This window comes from Papio anubis, chromosome 11, assembly GCF_008728515.1.
Source record: "Papio anubis isolate 15944 chromosome 11, Panubis1.0, whole genome shotgun sequence".
In the NCBI taxonomy this organism is placed as follows: Eukaryota; Metazoa; Chordata; class Mammalia; order Primates; family Cercopithecidae; genus Papio; species Papio anubis.
Window position 1 is genome coordinate 98697138 of NC_044986.1, and position 22314 is coordinate 98719451.

The window sequence follows — 22314 nt, forward strand, 5'->3', positions numbered from 1 at the left end:
AAGCATAAAGCGTTGCAAAGTTAAGGCAGAACAGACGTTCCAGCAGAAAACACGATATATGCGGTCGCTTCCTTCTTTGGGATAACCAAGAATTGCTTTCCCTCTATTTGTCCTGCTTGATACCGTTCAAGATGGCTAAGAAAAACTCAAGCTGCTGCCTGTGTTCTCTGTCTGCTCCAAGTAGCAATGTTTAACAAACAGTGGCAACAGCCATAGCCTGCTTTCAAACTTATCCAGCTCAGTGGTGTCACAGCATGTAAATAAACACAGAGAAGCAGAGCAAGCCCCCCAGGCCGTCCTGCCAGGGATGGCATAGGCAAGTCATGCCTTGGAAGGCAGTGTGTTGTGGTGGTAAGAACCTGGGCCAGCATGCTCTGGCTTTGCTACTTCACTTCTTAGTACCTTTGGGGAATAAGCATAAGCCTTCTTTCTATACCCATTGTTTGCACCTATAAAATTAGATCTGTGAAATTTACCTACTCCAACGATCTGTTGTGGGGAGTCAATGAGGCAGTCGATATGAAAGCACTTTACAAACTGCAGGCACTGTACAAATGTTAGCGATTATGACCGTATTCCACACAGCTCTGAAAGGCCTCATGTCTCACACTTTTTGGCACTATAAACTGTGGCTTCCGTGAAGCATATAGGACCCCTCGACTCTGTCAAATATGTGTTAGGGTCACCAACATTGGGTCCTTGTGAGCACTAAGAATTTCTTGGTCCTGTTCTTTTTTTTTTTCTTGAGACAGAGCCTTACTCTGTCACCTAGGCTTATGGAGTACAGTGGTGCGATCTCGGCTCACTGCAACCTCTGCCCCCTGGGTTCAAACAATTCTCCTGCCTCAGCCTCCCAAGTAGCTGGGACTACAGGTGTGGTTGTGTGCCACCACACCTGGCTAATTTTTTATTTTTAGTAGACACAGGGTTTCACCATGTTGGCCAGGCTGGTCTCGAACTCCTGACCTCAGGTGATCCACCCGCTTCGACCTCTCAAAGTGCTGGGATTACAGGCGTGAGCCACCACGCCCAGCCAGTCCTGTTCTTCTTTGTAACCATTATGATTAGAATTAGAAGATAGATTGCCACACTGCAGGAATAGAATCCTGAGTTCACCGCTCCGAGCTTTGGGACCCATCTCAGAGATGGATTAAAACTTTGGTTTGGGAGAAGGGTGAATTGGCCACAATAAACTTTTCCTCTCAAGGCGAGGAAAAACAGATTTCTGAGTTTGGAAACAAAACAAAATGCTGAGGTGTTTTTACATTTTGCACAAATGACTCCATGGGAATTCACCCCATGTAAGATGGTCTCACTAGGTCTTCTACAACAAATTGTAACCCAAAGCCAGTTTCTAGAAATTTGACCTACACTGAGTCTAATCTGACAGATATTCTTGACTTTTAAACAAAATTTAAATTTTAAATTACAAGTGTTTTAAAAAAATATAGATGTAATTTATACTAATTGCAGAAAAATGTAAACAGTATAGAAGGGTAAAGAGGAAAAGCACCTACATGAGGATCTATTATTTTTGGATCTATTATAATTTATTTAGCAGATAGCCCACTGATGAACTTTTGGGTTATTTTGAATTTTTAATTATTATAAACTAGCGCTACTCAAAGTGCTGTTTCACATTGGAATAAGGAGCTTGCACCAAAATGGATTTCTTTCTTCATCAAGAAAGTCTTTCTGTTAGAAAAAAAACAATGTCAGCTGAATGTACGGTGCTCTTAGCAATGTAGTTGATTCACATTAAGTAGCACTGATAACAATGATGCAGGTCGGGCACAGTGGCTCATACCTGTAATCCCAGCACTTTGGGAAGCCGAGGCAGTGGATCATTTAAGGTCCAGGAGTTCAAGGCCAGCCTGGCCAACATAGTGAAACCCCATCTCTACTAAAAGTACAAAAAAATTAGCCAGGTGTGGTGGCGGGCACCTGTAAGTCCCAGCTACTCGGGAGGCTGAGACAGGAGAATCGCTCAAACCCTGGAGGCGGAGGTTGCAGTGAGCTGAGATTACGCCGCTGCACTCCAGCCTGGGTGACAGAGTGAGATTCTGTCTCAAAAAAAAAAAAAAGAAAACAGACAGACAAAAAACAAAAAAACAAAAAAAACACAAACAAAAAAACAATGACTCAATGAACATTCTTATGCCTATGTGTCTTCAGACACTTATACATCTATGGAATAGATAGCTAGAAGTGGAATTAATGGGTCAAAAGATAAGCACATTAAATTTTTTGATGAATGTTACCAAATTAGTATTTTAAAATTCTACCAATTTACACTTCCAAAAATAGGGTATGCCTGTTTTCCCTCAACCTGGTCAAAACATTGAGTAGTAGTAAACTTTTCAATAGTTGACAATGTGGTTGATAAAAATGATGTCTCAACATTGTTTTAACTTGTGCTTGTTTAAGATGAGTGGCGCTGCACTTAAGCTTATTGGTATTTCTTTTCAGTAAACTGCTTGTTCATGTTTTTCTTTTTCTTTCTTTTTTACCTTTACTTGTCCATTTGTAAGTAATTTGTATGAGTTCTTCGTATATTAAAGAAAATTTAGTACTTTGTCTGTAATATATGCTATAAGTATTTTCCCACTTTGCTAGGATTTTTTTTAACTTCACTTACCGTATTTTGAAATTCGGAAGGTTGAGCCTCATCTGTGTGTATATTTAGGGTACATAGGATGCTACTGCATCTATTTGGCCATCATAGAAGCAGTGTCATGTGGTAGCTCAGAGCATACACTCTGGAACCAGACTGCTGAGGTTCAAGTCACTTCTCTTGTGCTTACTGGCTCTATTACCTTGCACAACACACTTAACCCGTCTATGTCTCAGTTTCCTCATCTGCAAAAGATAGTTGATAATAATATCTACTTCTTAGTGTTGTGAGGATTAAATTAATTATATATAAAGTACTTTCAATGCTACCTGGCATATAGTTAGTGCCAAAATTGTAAGAAGATTCATCCATGTTTTCTACTATCAGTTTTATTATTTATTTTTGTATATTTAAATCTTGTATCCATTGGCGATTTATTTTGGCTAAGAAGTAAGCTAGGTATCTGGCTCTCTCCTTGATCCTCCCAGCAAAAGACAACCTAGCTGGCTGTCTCAAAACTGTTTACTGGATAATCCACTGATCTCAGTATTTGCTTCTGAGCCCTCCTCAGGCCCTTACCATAGTACTGAGTATAAATCCTTCAATATCATTCTTCCTCAGAATTTTCCTGGCTCTTTCTACATCTTAACTTTTAAGGATATACATGATACATTATATTATCAAATCCCTACTGCCCCCAAAATAATGTTGGCATTTGTGGAGTTCATGAATATATAGATGAGTTTATATTTTGCAACGTTGAGTTTTATTATTCAGTTTTCTTCTTTCATTTGATCTCAGTAGAGTTTTAGTTTTGTTTCCTATTTCTCATTAATCTCATTCATTGGTGTTTATTTTTGTCTTGCATCTGTCAGTGTAGTTTTTCCATTTTTGTTTAATCTTAATTATCATTTGTTTGCAGACAAACTATTGGTTTTTTAATATTACTTTTGTTAGCCAGACACTTAATTAGGATTCTTTTTTAAAAATTAATATTCCAAATATTTCACTTGAACTTTGAGGTATACCATCATGTTATTTCCAAATAATGAAAATTTACTGATCCTTTTCTAATATTTATACCCTATTCCTTTCCTTTCCTTGTGGTATTGACTGATATTTCCAGAACAATTTTTCATGACAGAGATGGTAAGCTCTCTTGTGTTTTTCCTCACTTTAATGGAATCACTTCTAGTGTTTAAATATTTATCCTGTAATGGATATTGATTTGAGAATTATTCTTTTTCATATTTTAAGACAATATTATTTCATTCTCGATTGACTAAAATATTATATTATAAATGGATGTTGAATATTTTCCTAAACATTTTTTATTAAATTATAATGTAAAAAAATTGCAAGCCATAAATGTACAACTCAACAAATTTTAACCTAGAGAATATAATTGTGAAAGCAAAATCCAGATCAAGATTAGGATCATTATAAGTGTTCCAGAAGCTCCTACCCACATGTAACTATTTTTCTGACTTCTGCCTAGTTGTGAAATTAAAGTAAGTTGAATTATAGAGTTACATTCGTATTTCTATCTTTTTGATCAATATTATATTTGTGAGATTCATCCATCTTGTTGCATGAATTTATTCTTGTAGTATCCATTCCTCTTTATTGCTATATATAATTGCATCATTATGTGAATATAAAACAAATTATTTATACAACCTCCTGTTGATGGATATGTGGGTTTTCCATTTGGGGGCTATGATGAATAACACTTCTATAAACATTCTCGTATGTTTCTTTGGGTAAATTCATGTATGCATTTCTGGTAGACTGGAGCTAGACTTTTTGAGTTACGTTCCGTTGTAGTGGATATTATCAAACAGTTTTCCATGCTGGTAACACCAGTTTACATCTCCAAAGCAAGATATGAGAGACCTAGTTGCTCTATAGACTTGCTAATTTTGGTATTTTCAGATGTTAATGTTTTAGCTTTCATAGTAGATTTGTAGAGGCATCTTATGATTTAACATTAAGAACAAACTGATATTGTTTAATATGAATAATTGATATTTAATTGGTGATTTTAATATGTCATATTTGGATATTGTGGCAGTGCCTGTTCAAGTTTTTTTTTTCTTTGAGACAGGGACTTACTATGTCACCCATGCTGGAGTGCAGTGGCACAGTCACAGCTCACTGCCTCAACCTCCCAAGCGCAGGTGATCCTCCCCCATCACCCTCCTAAATAGCTGGGACTACAATTTTTTTTATTTTTTGTAGAGTCAGGTTTTTGCCATGTTACCCAGGCTGGTCTTGAACTTGTGGTCTCAAGCAATCCGCCTGTCTTGGCCTCTCAAAGTGATTGGATTGTAGGCATGAGCCACTGTGCCCAGCCTCAAGTTTTTTTCTAATTTATACATTATAATTGTACAGATTTATGGGATACAGCTTGATGTTTCGATGTATGTATGTTGTAGAATGATTTAATAAGGGTAGTTAGTGTATCCATCACTTCATGCATTTATCATTTCTTTGTGATGAGAACATTCAAAAGCCTCTCTTCTAGCTATTTTGTAACATGCAATACCTTACTGTTAAGCATGTTACCCTCCTGTGCAATCAAATACCAGAACTTATTCCTAATTGTCACTTTGTACCCAGTGACCAACCTCTGACCAGCCTCTTCTTTCCCCCTTCCCTCTCCAGTCTCTGGTAACTACTGTTCCACTCTCTGTTTCTATGATATCAACATTTTTTTAAATGGACTTAATATATGAATGAAATCATGTCTTTCTGTGCCTGTCTTATTTCACCTAATATAGTGTCTTCCAGGTTCATCTATGTTGCAGCAAATGACAGGATTTCATTCTTTTTTATGGCTGAATGTGTGTGTGTATATATATGTGTGTGTGTGTATGTGTGTGTGTATGTGTATGTGTGTGTGTGTATATATATATATATATATAACATTTTCTTTGTCCATCCACTTATTGTTGGACACAGTTTGATTCCATATCTTGGCTATTATAATTAGTGTTCAATAAACATGGAAGTGCAGCTATCTTTTTGATATACTGATTTTATTTCCCTTGGATATATACTCAGTAGTGGGATTGCTGGATCACACGGTAGTTCTGTTTTTAATTTTCTGAGGAAGCTTCATCCTGTTCTCCATAATGGCTGTACTAGTTTATAATTTCACCAACAATGCATAAGTGTCTCTTGTCTCTACGTCCTCACCAACACTTGTTTTCTTTTGTGTTTTTGATAATAGTCATTTTAACTGGAGTTAAGTGGTATCTCATTGTGGTTTTGATTTGCATTTCCTTGATAATTAGTGATGTTGGGCATTTTTCTACATCCCTATTGGCCATGTTTAGGTTTTCTTTGAGAACTGTCTTTTAAAGTCTTTTGTCCCCTTTGAAATCAGATTATTTTATTTTATTTCTTTTTTTTTTTTTTTTTTTTTTGCCGTTGAGTTGCTTGAGTTACTTATATATTCTGGATAATTATCATTTCCCCAGTGTGTGTTCTTTGATAAGTACTGACTATTTGGATTTACACCAGTGACTGTTCAAGATTTTTCCCCACTCTTGCATTGGGTTGTTTGTTCTTTACTTACTTATTTTTAAGTGTTCTTTAATACATTCTGGATATGAATCCTTTGTCGGGTGTGTGTGTGTGTGTGTGTGTGTGTGTGTGTGTGTGAGAGTGATAGCAAGCATCTTCCAGAAAAATATCCTGCTGCAACTGAATCTCCTTAAATGCATTTGTTTGATTAATTATTTATGGTCAAGTTATAATAGTTCTCCTCCAGTGGTTCCGTTTCAGTAGAAACTGCCTATCTGGGATATTGTGTTTTATTTCTCTCTTCGGCTGCTCAATCACCATTTTTCATTGCATGCACAAGACTTTCTTCATTGAAACCTAAGTCCATCTTAAGCAGTGGAAATCCTATGAGTTAAGGGATGGGGCAGATACTTTCAGCCCTTGTGATCAGGATATAGACCAGCTGACAAGCTGTACTTCGTAGTTAAGGCACCAAGACATATCCCTTCTGCTCTCCAGGCTGCAGAACTGCAAATGGAAGAAGAACTTGGCCAATTGCTCAGCAACCCCACAGCACTTTGAGGGTCAAGACTTCACACGGTCTAGTGCTGCCTTCTTCTCAGAGGCCTCTGTATTTTCACAAGTAATGCTTTTTCTAAGAACTTAAAACTTGATGCCCATTTTGGGGTTCTCCTCTACAGCAATCCAGGTTCTAGTCTTGACAGAGGGAAACTAACAAATGATCTCTGTCCCTCCCTCCCTCTTCTCCTCTTCTCCTCTCTCCTACATCTTTCCTTGCAGAGCCAAGTCCTTGGTTCAACTCCACAGGCTCTGCCTAACAACTTCAAGAGCAGCTTCCCTGAGGTAGCTGAATTGGAGCTGGGTTTGAGAGGCAAGGCAGTCGAAGCACACAAAGGTGGCCATTTTCCCAATCTCAATTTCTTAAGCTACAAGCCTTGAATCCTCAATATGAAAGGTGACGTAACCAGAACTTTGATACTTCCTCTATTCTCACATGTCATTTTTAACACTTTCTTGTTAATTTTACATTGTCAGTATTTATGCTACTTAAATTGTTACCTGAAACTATAATTCTTACAGTTACTGAAATAGGTTTGATGCTTGTTGGGAATACTTCCATAAGCTGCTTCCCCTTCTTGAGGTCTCTATTTTGATTTTTCTTTTGATTAGATGGATGTTATCATTAATTTTGTTTCTAAAGTTTATCATGTGGATGTTCTATTCCCTCACATTGAAGCTGTCTTCTTTTCCCTTATATACTCCTGATAACTTAACTAGGTATCGAAGTCTGAGCTTTTACTTTTGCTTTCAGAACTCTTGTCATCGCTCCACAACGAACTGAATATTGCTGTGGCAAATTCTGACGTCAGCCTGATACATTGTCTGCTGGGTTGTTTTGGCTTTGGTTTTGTTTTTGTCTTTGCTTTGCCTGAGGGCACATACAATTCCTTATTTAAACCTAAAGTTCACTCACTTACACAGGCTATGTCGTGGATCTACAGACTGAAATCTGGAAAAAAATTATTATATCTAAATTTCAGGAAAAAAATTGTTAGATCTAAATTATTTCCTAAGTTCCTTTTTTTCTGTTAGTTTTCTCAACATTGCCAATTTGCTGTATTCGTTTATTCAACTGTTACTTATTGCATACCTACATTTGCCAGGCACTTTGCTAAAAGTGTTGGGTGTTCAATAATGTGAACAAAAAGTGCAGTACAATTCTCTCTCGATCAATCTCCTGCCTCTCTCATACTTATTTTTAGCAGTATCACATTTTCATGGTATTATTTTCATGTCTCCTGATTTTGCTTTGGCTTTGTTTGTTTATTATCTTCCATTTCTTCCTTGTCCTTAGGAGGCTCACTGTTGTTATTTTCCCCTCCGTGCTTGTTCTCTCTTTCATCCCCTCTTCGAGCTTGCTTTTCAAAATCTATTTCCTCTTTAACTTTTTGGAGTACATAGAGTAATATCTGTCAGAAATTTTCTTCTTTCCTTAGAGAATTGCTCTTCATGCAGGTTCTTCATTTGCTTTTTCCTTGTTATGTTTGCTCTTCTCCTCCTTGAGAATAACATTCAAGTCTCACTTTTCACCCTTTATACTTACTAACACTCTTTGCTTAAAAATAGTTGTGGGGGTGGGAAGGGCACAGTGTCCATGGTAGGACTTAGAACAACACCATGCTCATATTTCTTAGCAAATCTCTGTCTCTGCGTGAGAATAGACCTCCCCTCTCCAGGCTGGGCAGATCTCCCAGGCAGGAATTAAAGAGGCTTACAGTGAAGTGTGGTAGTTCTCACAGATTATTTCTTTGTTCACGTGACTCAGTTCAGCAATTGCAAATCTGATTATTGGTTTTTCTGTTGTTTCAAGCCTGCCTCACTTCTAGTCAATTTTGAGGATAGAAAAAAATAGCCTTTCAGCCCCACTTTTCCTTCCAATTCTATGTTATGAAATTAAACTCCCATTGGGATTTAGCCCTTTTCCTGTGGTCTACTCATGACTCAAGTCCTTGTCTTTCTAAGTCAGGGATTATTAGTTGAATATTTTAGGATTTTGTTTAACTTACTTTTAGAGCAATCTATACACTTCTTGAGATGTAGAAAGGCATGTGTCAACTCTTACATTCTCTCTCAAGTTAGTCAAAATTTCACTGCATGGTACAGATACTCTTATGCTGTGGTTGGGTCTACACCAAGTTTTATCAAAGATGAAACTTTGCCCTCTGTTTCTCTTCTTGTTGTGCTTGTGGAAGGCTCTAGCAAAGGGCATAAGGTAAGTATAACTTTATGCTATCGTCTCCTACCAGAAGTCTTGGGGCAAATTATAGTCTTATTATTTTTCTTTATTCTGGTCTTAAAAATTCCAGTTCTGGGCTGGGCGCAGTGGCTCAAGCCTGTAATCCCAGCACTTTGGGAGGCTGAGGCGGGCGGATCACGAGGTCAGGAGATTGAGACCATCCTGGCTAACATGGTGAAACCCCGTTTCTACTTAAAAAATACAAAAAACTAGCCGGGCGGGGTGGCGGGCACCTGTAGTCCCAGCTACTCAGGAGGCTGAGGCAGGAGAATGGCGTAAACCCGGGAGGCGGAGCTTGCAGTGAGCTGAGATCCGGCCACTGCACTCCAGCCTGGGTGACAGAGCGAGACTCCGTCTCAAAAAAAAAAAAAAAAAAGTTCCAGTTCTGACTTTTTTTTTTACTTTCTTTGCTAGATTTGTACAATTCTTAACACTTTCTCTTTTTTTTTTTTTTTGACCTGACACTACCGTGTTACCTTCAAATGATTTTTTTCTTCAAACAGCCTCAGTCATGACTTTCCTGGTATGTCACAATACCCCCCTGAGGTCAATAATGAAAGGAGTAGCTATGAAGTGATAACCTCTATTTCCTGTTCACTTTCTCACAGGCCTTCAGCTTAACTGTGTGCTATAAAATCTCTTCAACCAACAAGCTCAACCATTTATCACTATAGTCTTAACTACCTCTGCTTTTTGGATATCTTAATTCCCCAAAGGACTGTCAACTTAACCATAACTACCTAACAACTGCCAAGCCTCACTTTATGAGCTGCTGTTGAGAGTTTAGCTATTTAAGGCTGATTTTTTAAAAATTTTTATTGGCACTTCATGGCATTTGCTTGATTTACACTGCTGTAAATAACCACAATTAGGAAAATTTCTTTTCCTTTAAGGTATGGTGGGCAAGGATGAAAATGGATCCTGAGTCATCTTTCTCCATATAGTTAACTCCCTGCCAGCGCATTCATCCAAGTTTGCCCAAGCTCAAAAGGTCAAATGTGGTCAGTTGTCGAGTGGGTAGAGACCTCCTTGGAAACCAAGAATGGATCTGTTAAGGTAGAAGCTTTTTTCTACCCCACCCTGAGCTGCTTAGGGATCTGCTCCTTCACCAACCCTTTGGTCTTAAAACAAATGCTTCAATTACATTCATAGCTTCATGCATCTTATCAGGTATTCTGAGTTTTTGCAAAGGTATCCAAAGTAGGGGAAATCCAGTGGTTTAAAAAAAGATATTGGCTGCGTGCGGTGGCTCATGCCTGTAAACCCAGCACTTTGGGAGGCAGAGGCAGGCGAATCACTTGAGGTCAGGCATTCAAGACCACCCTAGGCAACATAGCAAAACCCCATCTCTACTAAAAATACAAAAATTAGCTGGGCAGGGTGGCACACACCTGTAGTCCCAGCTTCTCGGGAGGCTGAGGCAGGAGGATTTCTTGAACCCGGGAGGTGGAGGTTGCAGTGAGCCGAGATCATGCCACTGCACTCCAGCCTGGGTGACAGAGCAAGACTCTGTCTCAAAAAAATAAAATAAAATAAAAGTCAAAAATATTACTGAGACATAAAAAAAGAACGGAATTCAGATACATGTTACCACATGGATGAACCGTGAAGATATTGTGCTAAGTGACATAAGCCAAACAAAATGATAGACGTCTTATAATCCCACTTAGATGAAGTAACTAGCATAGGCAAATTCATAGAGACAGGAAGTAGATTCAAGTATACCAGGAGCTGGGGGAGGAGGAATGGGGAGTGATTGCTTCATGGTTGCTGAGTTTCTGTTTGGGATAATAAAAAGTTGTAGAAATAGATACTGCTGATGGTTGCACAACATTATGAATGCAATTAATGGCAGTAAATTGCACACTTAAAATTAGTTAAAATGGTTTATTTTAGTAAAGTAATGTATTACTTTGAAAAAAAAATTGTCAAGAAGTAACTTTAGGACTTTTGATTCCTCCAGACTTACCTTCTGGGATACAGTGAGTAAATGCAAATCCTGGGGCTCTGCCGTGGGATCCCAGTCGTTCAGAATGCTGAGACCCTTGACTCCCTCAGTGGATCACAGTCCAACTCATTATCTTCTTCACCCTCTGAAGTTGCTCCATTCTGCTCTCCTCCTTCTCTCCCTCCCTGAACAGTCTCACCCCACGTTCCTCTGACTCGTTCCTCCATCGTTCTCAGATCCTCCTCCCCTGCCTCGCTTCTTCTTTTTTTTTTTTTTTTTTCCTTTGAGACAGTCTCACTCTGTCACCCCTGCTGGAGTGCGGTGGCCCCATCACAGCTCACTGCAGCCTCGACCTCCCAGGCTCAAGCGATCCTCTCACGTCAGCTTCCCAAGTAGCTAGGACTACATGCATGCACCACCATGCCAGGCTAATTTTTCCGTATTTTTTTGTAGAGATAGAGTCTTGTTGCGTTGCCCAGGCTGGTCTGGAACTCCTGGGATCAAGTGATCCTCCTGTCTTGGTTTCCCAAAGTGCCAGGATTACAGGCATGAGCCACTGTGTCCGGCCCCTGTCTCACTTCTGAGTCTGAATGTTGCCAAGCAGAGTATGACCATTCCTACTAACACCTGCTGAGATTTAACAAAGCACACTCACCACTTCTGTGCTGCCACAAAGTCCTTCAGGGCAGAGCCCACAGCTCCTCCCACTCTGCAGCCCTTCCTGAGCAACAAAACAGCACCTGGACTACGTCGTCAGCCACAGCCTGGGCCCCACTGCCTGTGCGGAAAACAGGCCAAATCTCTGGAACCAGCATACCAAACCACCAATTGGGCTGGTGACCACTTTGACCCCTGGCCCAGCCCTAAAGCCCTCAAACCAGGTGGAACAGTTTTCTTTAGCTTCACCAGCAGAAGTAGGCGGCAGGTATAGGAGGACCCTGGTAAAGGCAGGGACGGGCAGGAGCAGCTCATGGCACCAATCCACAAAAATGGAGAAGCGTTAAGTAGTGTTTAAAGGAAAGATTAGGTCTGGCATGCCCATGCCTGTAATCCCAGCACTTTGGGAGGCCGAGGCGGGTGGATCACTTGAGATCAGGAGTTCGAGACCAGGCTGGCCAACATGGTGAAACCCATCTCTACCAAAAATACAAAAATTTGCTGGGCATGGTGGCAGGCGCCTGCAGTCCCAGCTACTCAGGAGGCTGAGGCAGGAGAATCGCTTGAACCTGGGAGGCAGAGGTTGCAGTGGGCCAAGATCACACCATTGCACTCCAGTCTGGGTGACAGAAAGAGACTCTGTATCAAAAAATAAAAAATAAATAAATAAATGAAGGAAAGGTTAGTCTTTTCCCTAAATGCAGCAGAGGTAGGGCAAAGCAAATGCCCAGGTGAAGGCAAATGCCAGGGCAGGGGCAACAGCCAGAGTAGAAAAGACATTAGGCTGTGTTGTGGGGTTGAAGCAAAGCCACCCATTTGTATACTAAATGGCAGTCCAGGATAGAGGTGGGCAGAGTCCAAGACAACACCAAAAATTTGGGGGAATTCCACATTAATTCCGGAATTTGGTCATTAAGCAAACTGATTTTTAGTGAATTTGCCCTCATGAAATTGATTTTCAGCAACAGCATTTGTTACGCTAGTATAGCAAGAGAAAACTAGGATGCCAATATAGTTACTAAATACAAGTGATATTACCTAGCCATGATGAATCATTCCAGGCTCCAGTGCTGAGCTCCACGAACTCTGGAGAAGTGGAATATAATTGCATGCATCTGCTCAAATTCGCTAAGAATTATCAGAGGAGGCCAGGTGCAGTGGCTCATGCCTGTGAGTGGCTGGATCACCTGATGTCAGGAGTTGGAGACCAGCCTGGCCAACATGGTGAAACCCCATCTCTACTAAAAATACAAAAAATTAGCAGAGCATGGTGGTGAATGCCTATAATCCCAGTTACTTGGGAGGCTGAGGCAGGAGAATCACCTGAACCCGGGAGGCAGAGGTGGCAGTGAGCTGAAATCGCACCACTGCACTCCAGGCTGGGAGACAGAGAGACACTCCTTCTCAAACAAACACCAAAAAGAATTATCAGAGGAACTTTCGCATGAGCAGGTGAAGGTGGAGAGAAACAAAGTGGCCAAGCTTAGGAGGCAGAGTGGGCTGAGCAGCCAGGGTCAGGCAGGAGCATAGAGGGGTGCTGCTTATTAGCCTAAGAAAAACATCATTAGGATGAAAATTTGCTACTGAAAACCAGGCCATCGTATATCATGCAATCCAAAGCCAAATACGTTGGGAGGTTTTTATTTATCCGCTGTCTGGAATTTTCCATACTTTTGCCATTGACCAATGGAGAAACAACCTCAGCTTTAAGCTGGCTCATTAAGGCCTTTCAGAAAAGAGCCAGTGGATTTAGCATCTCATCCCAGAGGGAAGGCTCTTGGTCACATTAAAACAGAACGGAGCTGGCTGGCTGTTTCCTGCACTGCGCTGTTAGATGAAAGTGTTCAGCACTAAAGTCTCTGGAATTACACTTCACTTTCTTTTCTGCCGTTATTATTCCCAGAAATAAGCTACACAGGCACATTACATCTCCACCCGGCCCCCACGCCTGTTTTACTTTCTTACTCCCTTTCAAATCTTTTTTCCCGACCCTGTATCTTCCCTTTCCTCTCTCTCCCTTTTCCTCTTTATGTAGCTTCTTGATCATTTGTCTCCAAGTTGAAATCAGAGCTCTTGTACTAAAAACAAACAAAAAGCTCAAAAAAGCAAAACCAGGATCCCAGGTGTAAAAACGTTCTTAGGGCAACTCCTCTCTTCCATATTTGGGTAACCTGCAGAATGAAAACAGTGTTGTGTCATGTTTCAATATGGTTTCACTGTTGAAGCTACAAGGGTCAGATTGCATCTCCCAACGGTAGGCAAAGTCTCTCTGGAAAGACCGTGTGATTGATTCCTGGACCAACTTCTTTAGGAGAGAAGTTCAAAGCTCAAAAAGGAGATTGGAACCCAGAGCGGGGACCCAGGTAGGCATGAAGGAGGGCTGTGCTTTTCTCGGTCAGACATCACGGAATCTAATGTCTGGGGGATCACCCTTGAACAGCGGATGTGAAATACGGCACTTTCAAACTGACACCTAGAAAAGGAAGTTGAAAACAAGACTGGATTTGCTACCTGAGTCCACCTGGAGATGTGACCTTTGTACTGCAATCTCTACCTTGCAAGGCAGACCACCTATATTTTTAATATTTTCAGAATGTATTCCCCTCTGGTTATCTCCATCTGTGATTAATTTTCTTCACCTAGCCAACGAAGTAATTTCTTTGCCAGGGTGTAGGTCTGAGTGTCTTAGGATACATGTGTCCTTGAAGCCACCAGTATGACCCTACAGAGGAGAGACTGTGGTAAGAACAGACTTGGAGTTTCTCCCAAAAAGGAGAATCCCCCCGCCCCATTTTTTTTACTTTTTATTTCCATAGGTTATTGGGGAACAGGTCGTGTTTGGTGACATGATTAAGTTCTTCTGTGGTGATTTGTGCAGTGACTGGATGAGATTGGAGACTATTATTCTAAGTGAAGTAACTCAGGAATGGAAAAGGAGAATCTCCTTCTAATGCTAACTTTAGTGTCTTGGTCTTACTTCGTGTTGGAAGTTGGTATTTCTTTGGCCTTTCCCTGCTCAATTCACTTAATGGTCTCCATCTTCCTTTCCAAAACATTTGCAGTCAGTTAATTTTTGCTCAAGAGAATTAACTCAGTTAAAAGAAATCATGTACTGTTGTAGCCAGTAAACCCACCCCTCTCTCTCTCTCTCTCTCTCTCTCTCTCTCTCTCTCTCTCTGTCTGTCTTTCTCTTTCTGTGTCTCTCACACACACACACACACACACACACACACACACACACACACACAGAATCTGCAAGTGGGGTATGCTGCCACCAGGTGGCGTAGTACTTTAACTTTGCTGTTAAAAACCAGAAGTTCTAAAACCGTGGTCCCGATCACCTTTGTCAAAATGAACTGAGATAATTGTTTAAAACATGAACTCTCATTTCTTGTCCCAGACCTACTCAGTAAAATCTCTGAGGATAAGACTGAAGAAATGTTTGTTTGTTTGTTGAACAGTTCTCAGGTGAATCTGAGTCACAAATGGTTTTCAGAATTTCTGATACAAACTATAATACATATTTATAATTTTTTTGCTTAAAATTCAACTGATTTTTCCTTAAAGTTCCCTTGGCTTCATAATAAATCTTCCATCTTTCATTTATCAAAATATAGAACTTTGTACTAAGTTTACGTAGATGACCTCCAAAATGATCTTCTTCCCTCAGAATATTTTTTTCCCTTTTCTCTTCATTCTGGAAAAACTTCTTAAGCTTGTCTTCCATATTACTAACATAGTTTTCTTTTCCTTTTTTTTTTGAAATGGAGTCTCACTCTGTCTCCCAGGCTGGAGTGTAGTGGTGCAATCTCAGCTCACTGCAACCTCTGCCTCCCAGGTTCAAGTGATTCTCCTGCCTCAAGTTCCTGAGTAGCTGGGATTACAGTTGCACACCACCATGCCCAGCTAATTTTTGTATTTTTTGTAGAGACTGGGTTTCACCATGTTGCCCAGGCTGGTTGTGAACTCCTGGCCTCAAGTGATCCTCTTGCTATGGCCTCCCAAAGTGCTGGGATTACAGGCGTGAGCCACTGCACCAGGCCCCATATTACTACCGTGGTTTTCTGAGATATTAATTCAAATCTTTTATTTCGTCTTGTATTTGGTAGTATTCCTTCCTTGTTCCATTTAATATATTTTTTAAAATCTCAGTTTGGTGACTTATTTCAATTGTATTTCGTAGACCACATGTTTTCTTAAATGTTAGTAAGAGCTCATAGCAGATGCTGTCTAATATTGACTTCTTTTTTATGCAACAAATCTTTTACAAAAGTGTGTTCCCATTGCCTTTTGAGTATTATATTTTCCTTCTTACATTACAGTTTATTCCTAGGACCTGTATGAATCAGAGTACAGTCAGGAAAACAAAACGCACTAGATAGTTGAAACTGGGAAGCTATGTACAGAGAATTGGTCACAGAAGTGATGGAAGAGATGAGAGGTCAAACAAGGATGTTGAGGACTGGAGAGACAGAGGAGATCAGGAGCCAGGACACCGTGAAGAAGCTGGGACCCCCATGGGCTGGCCTCGGGGAGCTGAGACCACAGAGGGAGAGACAACACTTAGGGAACTGGAGCCATGAAGGAAACATGGCCATTGCCCAAGGAGCCTTCCGATAAAGAGAGGGAATGTCCTGGCTTCTCCCTCCCTCCCACCCTCAGCCTCCAATGGGCCAGGGAGCCTGGGACACAGAGCAGGGAGAGAGCAGAGGAGGAGAAGCAGAGGGGATCCACCTCCATCGTGCCGGCTTGCTGGACTCGCTTCCTCTCCACTCTTCTGTGAACAATCAGTGTTCTCTACTGGCCTAGTATTTGGGCTGAAAGTGAAACCAGCTCCATTTTCCAACAAGCTGAATGCCCATAGAACTGAAGCTTGAGAAACTTACATTTGCACAATGAGATGCACCTGCTGCTGCTTCTTGGCCACTCCTCTTCCTTACCCATCTGACACGGTTTGGCTGTGTCCCCACCCAAATCTCATCTTGAATTCCCACGTGCTATGGGAGGGACCCAGTAGGAGGTAATTGAATCATGGAGGCAGGTCTTTCCCATGCTGTTCTCATGACAGTGAATAAGTCTCACAAGATCTGATGGTTTTATAAGCAGGAGTTTCCTTGCACAAGCTCTGTCTCTTTGCCTACCGCCATCCATGTGAACGTGACTTGCTCCTCCTTGCCTTCCACTGTGATTGTGAGGCCTCCCCAGCCACGTGGAACTGAGTCCATTAAACCTCTTTTTCTGTATAAATGACCCAGTCTCGGGTATGTCTTTATCAGCAGCGTGAGAACAGACACCATCCCTAATGCCTGTTTTCCCACATGTGGTTATGATGAGATAGACCCCTCACTTGACCGCCTGCTGCCTGATGACCACCTCCTCTTCCTCACCCTTCTTGTTGTCCTTCCCAGCTACATAAACCCTTAACTTCCATCTGCAGGGAGGGAGGGATTTGAGGTTTTGCTCTCATTTCTCTGGCTATTGTCACCCAAAAAAGCCTTCTTCCATGGCAGTACTCATTGTCTCCATGATTGGCTTTCTGTGCAGCAAGCAATGGGACGTAGACTGAAGCCCTGGTGTTTGTAACAACAGAATGCCTCTCCGATGCCCCTCAGAGGGTGCCTGCCATTCCTAAGCAGGTGCAATCCATTAACTAGAAGAATGAGGTAGGAAGTTGGGGGTTCCCTGGCAGCACATCTCCTCTCTGCTTTAGGGGAATCTGCCCTTCCAGTGCCAGCTGCTCTCACTGATCCTCCTCCTGGGCCTGTGGCTGCATCATCATGGCCCCACTGCCTCTGCCTCTCCAGGGGCAGCTCCCCCCACATCCAGCCTCCCCCCGAGCCTCCCCACCCAGCCTCCCCCAACATAACCTCCCCGCCAGCCTCTCCACCCAGCCTCCCCCCAGTCAGCCTCTCTTTGCTTGGCCTCCTTCCTGATGTTGCTGCCTAAGAAACTTCCAAAGGCCCAGCACTGACCACTGCCTGGCAGGGCTCCTGGAGCCCCGCGCTTTACCCTGACCTATCCTCCTAAAAGATGATGTGTTGAAAGAAGATCCTTACTCTTGCTGAAGAGGCCTCATCCCCCAGCACTGCTAGGGGGTTTCTTCATCTGGACCTGTGGTTTGAGCCTCCCTTACAATGGCTGACAGTCCTCTAAGAGGGTGTCGCCTCTCTCTCTCATCATCTGTCCTCACACTTGGACCCAGCAGACATTCATGGAGTTTGAGACCCTCTCTATTTCTTTCCTGCAAGGCCACCACAGCCAGGGACCCTGCAAGGCTCTAAGGACACAAATGAACAGGATAAAGCCCCTGTCCCAAGAAGCTCATGGCCCCACCAGGACAGCAGGCAAATAAAGAGGCACTCCCAGAACAGAGGCAGGGCCAGGGAGGGTGGGCAGAGCATGCAGGGTGTGCAGGGAGGAGGGGTACGTCTTCCCACCTAGGGGTGGCAGTGGTCCAAGGAGGCTTCCTGTGTGGGTATATCTAAGAGTGGGCCTGAGCTCAGGAGGTGACAGGAGTGAGTAGGGCTAATGTCAGACAAGGGAGGTGCAGGGAAGGGCCTCTAAGGTAGAAGGAAGAGCACGAGCAGAGGTCTGGAAGTGGAAGAAAGCCAGGTGCATGTACAGCCTGCATGGCAGGGAGTGCGTGGAGAGTTGAGAACAAGGTTGGGAGTGTTTTCAGAGATCTGGGAGCTGTGGCACCAGATTACAGAGGGCCTTGCATGCCAACTCAACCGCACTCTAGGCTGAGGGAAGGGGCACCCAGCGAACACGTGTCACAGCATCCTATTTGTCTTTTAGCAAGAAATTACCCTGGCTACAGTAAGTAAAAGGGAAGCCAGTCCAAATACTGGAAAACTGTGGCTATAGTCAAGGCTAGGGACAAAGACATCCCAGACTAGGTGATGGCAGAGGGGACAGAGAGAAGAGGACGAATGGCTTAGGAGAAATGACAGCACTTGGTGGCTGACTGGGTATGGGTGTCAGGGAGAGAAAGAGAGCCATACTGAGGCCTTTCTGACGGGTGACTGGAAGAATGAGAGGAGAACTGAAGTAGTGAACATCGATTGTAAACCAGTAGGGTAAGGGTGGTTTCATTTTTGAACTTGATGAGTTTGAGACATCTGTGAAAAATCTGCTTGATCTACCTGGCTCTGGAGTGCAGCAGCTACCTATGAAATGTAAGGATGCTGGCTGAGCTAGATATACTTGATGTTCAAACTAACAATCTTCCATTACTTTATAAACTCCACAGTGTACGATATAAGTGGAAAAGAATACTGAAAACATTCTGCAGTTGACCCTTGAACAACACAGGCTTGAACTGTGGAGGTCCACTGGCAGTTGGATTTTCTTCTGCCTCTGCCACCCCCTGAGCAAGCAAGACCAGCTCCTCCTCTCCCTCCTCCTACTCAGCCTACTTAACATGAAGACAATGAGGATGAAGACCTTTATGTCCCAACAAAAGCAAACTCCTTTTTTTGTTGTCATTGCTCCAAATGCTACGACCTGAAGAATGGATGCAGATTGAGATATCAAAAATCTCAGAAAAATATATAATATATTTCTATATCTCTGTATTTTATTATTTAAATTTCACATTCCTTTTAAAGTGGTTATTCAGTCAGTAGCTGCTGAAGGAGGCTCCTCTGCTGGACCTGGGGGTGGGTCTGGGAAAATGCAATAATTTTTGATGAGATGAATGAAGGACAAGAAGTAAGTTCTGTCAATTATTGTAGATACAATTTTCTGATTAAATCTAGAAAAAAAAGACCTTTATGATGGTCCACTTCCACTTAGTGAATATTTTCTCTTCCTTATAATTTTCTTAAGAACATTTTCTTTTCTGCATCTTACTTTATTGTAAGAACACAATGTGTGATGCATGCAACCTATGGTTTTCTTTCTTTCTTTCTTTTTTTTTTTTGAGACAGAGTCTCGCTCTGTTGCCCAGGTTGGAGTGCAGTGGCCAGATCTCAGCTCACTACAAGCTCCGCCTCCCGGGTTTACGCCATTCTCCTGCCTCAGCCTCCCGAGTAGCTGGGACTACAGGCGCCCGCCACCTCGCCCGGCTGGTTTTTTGTACTTTTTAGTAGAGACGGGGTTTCACCGGGTTAGCCAGGATGGTCTCGATCTCCTGACCTTGTGATTCGCCCGTCTCGGCCTCCCAAAGTGCTGGGATTACAGGCTTGAGCCACCGTGCCCGGCCTCTTTCTTTCTTTCTATATACGGTTTTCTTTCTTTCTTTCTCTTTCTTTCTTTCTTTCTTTTTCTTTTCTTTCTTTCTTTTTCTTTTCTTTCTTTCCTTCTTTCTTTCTTTCCTTCCTTCCTTCCTTCTTTCTTTCTCTTCTTCTTTCTTCTTTCTTTTTTTTGACACAGTTTTTTTTGACAGAGTTTCACTCTGTCACCCAGGCTGGAGTGCAGTGGGACGATCTTGGCTCACTGCAACCTCTGCCTCTCAGGTTCAAGAGATTCTCTTGCCTCAGCCTCCTAAGTAGCTGGGATTACAGGCATGTGCCACAATGCCTGGCTAATTTTTTGTATTTGTAGTAAAGACAGGGTTTCCCATGTTGGCCAGGCTGGTCTCAAACTCCTGACCTATAGTGATCTGCCCGCCTCAACCTCAAAAGTGCAGGGATTACAGGCATGAGCCACAGCATGTAGCCAGCCTACAAAACATGTGTTAATCAACTTTATGTTATTGGTAAGGCTACTAGTCAATAGTATACTATTAGTTAAACTGGGGGGCAGTCAAAAGTTGTATGCAGGTGCTTTGGTGCCCCAATCCCCACATTGTTCAAAGATCAACTATATTTGAAAATGCTCCACAATGTTGTTTCCAAGATCGTGACAGAGACACAGGTTAGTTTTAAAGGAAAGGTCTTTGAGTAGAGTATCTTGTAGGAACACGGGTCAGCAGGTCACCTGGAACCAGAAGACAGATTGAAAACACATCGTGAGGGTAGCAGACTTGCCAGCCTGCACACAAACCCTTCGTGGACCTGGCTGGTGTCTCAGGAAGCTCTGCCTCACAATTACTGAGCAGGACAAACAAGACAGTCTCCCCGAGCAAATGTGGCCAAGTCAGGAGCTGTGACATTTGGTCTCTATCAAAAAAGTCTCCAGAGAGCCCAAAACTCATTTTGAGCTGTTTCATAGAGAACCCGTTCAAGGAACATGACTGGCCTCATACAGCACCTTTAAAATAACAGCTTTAAAAGTTACAGCTTAGCTGTAAACACTAAGGAAAACAGTGCTCACAAATATTTTTTAACCAATTTCCAACAGAGCATGGCCTTATGTAGGTACCTGAGCTGAAACACTGCTCTCCTTCTGTGAGGAGCTATGGGGCCTCCTGCAGACATGAGCGTGTGCTCAGGGCATGGTTCTTTGCAGATTTTTTCACAAGCAAAACAGAACAGGAATTCTCCACATCACTGTTCATGTGAAATATTCTTTGACTCTGTGTATCAGTCTGTTCTCACCTTGATATAAAGAAATACCTAAGACTGGGCAATTTATAAAGAAGAGGTTTAATTGGCCCATGGTTCTGCAGGCTGGACAGGAGGCATGATGCTGACATCTGCTCAGCTTCTGGGGAGGCCTCAGGAAACTTACAGTCATGGCAGAAGGTTAATGGGAAGCTGGCATGTCTTACATGGCTGGAGCAGGAGGAAGAGAGCAAGGGAAGAGGTGCCACAAACCTTTAAACAACCAAATCTCGAGAGCACTCTTTCATTATCACAAGAGCAGCACTGAGAGGGAAATCCACCCCCATGATCCAATCACCTCCTATCAGGCCCCATCTCCAACACTGGGAATTACAATTTGACATGAGATTTGAGCAGGGATACAGACCCAAGCCACATCACTCTGTTTCATGAAAACATACTAGAATGAAAGTCATGGTATGGTGAATATGGATTGACCACTGAAATACCATTCTTTCTTTTAAAAAGTAATTATTGAGAATTTACTAGATCCCAGGTACTATTATAGATACTGTAGAAAAGAAGCTAAACGATAAGATTTTTGTTCTCCTGATGTTTACTTTCTAATGCACAGAAAAAGAGAGTAAACAAAGAAACAAATGAAGAAAACCATTCCAACCGGTGCTGAGTGGTATAAAGTACTATAAACGGGGCCAGGCACAGCGGCTCATGTCTGTAATCCCAGCACTTTGCAAGGTCAACACAGAAGAATCACTTGAGCCCAGGAGTTCAAGACCAGCCTGGGCAACAGAATGAGACCCCATTTCTATTTTTTAAAAAAATCAAAAATTCAGCTGGGTGTGGTGGCACGCACCCGTAGTCCCAGCTACTACAGAGGCTGAGGTAGGAGGACCTCTGGAGCTTGGGAGATCGAGGCTACAGTGAGCTATGCTCACACCACTCTACTCCAGCCTAGGTGGTTTTCTGAGACTGTCTCAGAAAACAAACTACAAACAAGGGGCAGAGGGCATATGGAAGAATGTAATATGAGCTGGAGTAGGGTGTGCAATTAGAATAGTCAGGAATATTTAGTTCAAATATTTCACTGAGGAAATGTTTGAATTAAACCTAAATGGTGCTGGACACAGTGGCTCATGCCTATAATCCAAGGGCTTTAGAAGGCTGAGGCAGGATGATTGCTTGAGGAGTTCAAGACCAGCCTGGGCAACATAGGAAGACTCCCATCTCTTAAAAAATAATAATAATCATAAAGATTAGCCAGGCATGGTAGAGTGTGCCTGTAGTCCCGACAACTCAGGAGGCTGAGGTGGGAGGATGG